This window comes from Triticum aestivum, chromosome 2B (genome assembly GCF_018294505.1).
Source record: "Triticum aestivum cultivar Chinese Spring chromosome 2B, IWGSC CS RefSeq v2.1, whole genome shotgun sequence".
NCBI lineage: Eukaryota > Viridiplantae > Streptophyta > Magnoliopsida > Poales > Poaceae > Triticum > Triticum aestivum.
Genome location: NC_057798.1, coordinates 725393624 through 725396563, shown reverse-complemented (window position 1 = coordinate 725396563; position 2940 = coordinate 725393624).

Below are 2940 nucleotides of genomic sequence, written 5' to 3'. Positions count from 1 at the left end.
ACTAGATGTGTGCACTCTATAGATATGCTTTGGACCGCATGACACACATACTAGGATCAACACTCCTCCTATATTTTATAGACAAGGCAAAACTTGCAACAATATAAGTGACAATAAGCATGGAGGCAAGGTAAAGTAAGTGAGCATAAAGTAAAGGGCACAAGATAGCATAAGCTCACAATCTACTAAACATACTAGACAATAAGATAAGCTTGAGGGCATATGTCGCACACCATATGATATTCTCTTGGTCTCACACGAACACAACCATAAACCAACAAACCAAATCAACGAAGGATCAACGGAACGAAAGCAAAGCGACACAAGACTCGACACAACACTACAAAAAAATGACACATCCGTGACATTTTGGGCCGAACGAAAAAAATTCTATCATGCTTATGACACTTCTATGATGATAATTGTAAAAAAACCTGGTATCATCGTAAATGTGGTGGGCTCCTACTTCTATGACAAAAAATCATGACAGAAAATGGGCTTTTCGTCCTGGGCGGGTCGGAGACGCAGCTGCATGACATTCTTTGGACCGTCCATGACGGAAAAACCCGTGGTAGAAGCGAGGGCGAGGAAAATTTCAGGGAGTTCTAGGTTACGGTGGGTGGTCGGGGGCCGAGCGATGCGCGTTTCTCTCGTACACGTACGCGCGTGTGTGCGAGGCATTGGGCTCTAACTGAACCCGAGCGAGGCATTGGGCTCTAACTGAACCCGAGCGATTGCACTAACTACGTTACTGAACCCGAGCGATCGATCCCTTGCTGTTAACTGAACTCGAGTGATTCCTTCGCTACTGCTGCTAACTGAAGCCGATCGAACCCTGCTGCCTCCTTTCCTTGATGAACAGTGAGCGTTGTTGGGGGCTTTGGATGAACAGTTCTCGGTGGGGGTGGATGAACAGGACCCTGTGGTGTTGCCTTTGGATGAATAGGACCCCGATCGAGCCGGTTGGGGGTGGATGAACAGGACCCCGTGGAGGGCTAGATGAACAGGACGACCCCGTGGAGGGCTCTTGAATAGTAGCTGATGGATGGCTGGATGAACAGTAGCCCGTGGAGAGGGTTGGTTGAATAGTAGCCAGTGGAGGAGCGCGCGGTAGAGGCTGGATGAACAGGAGCCCATGGATGAACAGTCGAAGGTGGAGGGTAGAGGAGGTCGACGGTGGATGAACAGTAGCCCGTGGAGGCTGGAGAAGGTCGACGGTGGAGACGAACAATATCTCGTGGAGTCCCGTTTTGCGGTACACCACACCCCTCCCGATGAACAGGACCCCCGTTTTGACTGTAGCGCTCCAACACAAGTCTGTTTCCTCTGTTTTGCGGTACGCCACACCCCTCCCCATCAACAGGACCCCGTTTCGACCGTAGGAGGTCCAACAGAAGTACATTTCCTCCGTTCTGCGGTACGCCAGACCCCTCCTGATGAATAGGATCCCGTTTCGACCGTGGCCGGTCGAACACAAGGCCGTTTCCTCTGTTCTGCGGTACGCCAGGCCTCGTTTCCATTGGTTGTTCCGTCCAAGCCCTCCCGATGAACACGACGGCGCATTCTGTTCCGACCCAGCCGGTTGGCTCCCCATGAACACGATGACGACGCAGTTTTTCCGTTCCGACCCACCCATGTACACGAGCCCTGGCCATACGTATGCGTGAGTAGGCGTTCGAGACCCCGCCCGTATGTACGTACCTAGTCGTATTTTCTTTCTTGCACCCTGGCCGCTGTACGTACGTGTACATGCTACGTGTGCGCCTCTACTATGACACGTGCGCGCCTCTACATGGACCAGTATGTGCGTACACATTCGCGGCCAGAATGACAACGCTACATATGCTTCGACCAGGTGGGTCCCGACTGTCAGGCACTTCCTTGCATGCGAAGATGTAGCTGGTGGGTCCCAGCAGTCAGGGGGCGAATCATTTTTTTTGCCTGCAATATGGACGCACTTCCTTGCGTGCGAAGATGTAGCTAGTGGGTCCCAGTAGTCAGGGGGAGAAAAGATTATTTTTCAGGGTAAAAAGGATGTAGTTGCATGCATGCGTCCATGGGCGTGATGCGTCCCTACTGTCAGCCTCTCACGTACAGTCATATTCCGATGACTCTCGGTTGTTGACCACGTTGACCACACCGTGCCGAGCACACCAAGGCCGGTAGACGACAGTGAGGCCCCAGACTGGAACGACCCGGAGATGGGGAAGACGCGGTAATGGAGTCGCAGATGGAGAGAAGTGTGAAACTTGACTGGTTCGGGTGCGCGGCAGCACTGCCGCGGTGCCGCCCATGGGAGACAGGAGCAAGAACAGAGGTTAAAGAAGGAGCACGGCTATTGGATTAACATCCAACGGTCCAGCTGCTAGAATCATTTGTTCATTAAGTTGACAAAGCCATGCGTACACGTCTGCTTAGTAGGCCCACAAGTTAGCCACCAAATCTGACGGGTCCCAGCTATCAACGGGAGGAATAATTTTCTTTGCATAACAAGAAGGCACTTCCTTTCATGCGAAGATACAGCCGGTGGGTCTTAGCTGTTAGGGGGAGGAAACATTTTTTAGCTTAATAAGGAGGAACTTTCCTTGCGTGCAAACATGGACCTCATGGGTCCCAGCCGCCAGGCTCTCTATGTAAAATCCTCTTCCGATGACTCTCGTTTGTTGACCACGCCACACCGAGCGCAGTGAGGCGGTGGACGACGGCGAGGCTCCGGACGAGAACGACCCGGAGATGGGAAGACACAACAGTAGAGTCGTAGATTGAGAGGAGGAGAAGGGTTATAACTGGTTCTGGTGCGGCATGGGGTTGTAGTCGGTGGAGAATAATGGGAGGTGTGGAGGGGTGGAGGGATAGCCTGGCCGGCGGTGGGGTAGCGCTTTGCAGCGATGCATGCTAAGCAGAGCCGCTAGCCGCCGGAGGCCAGACCAAGTGGTCTCG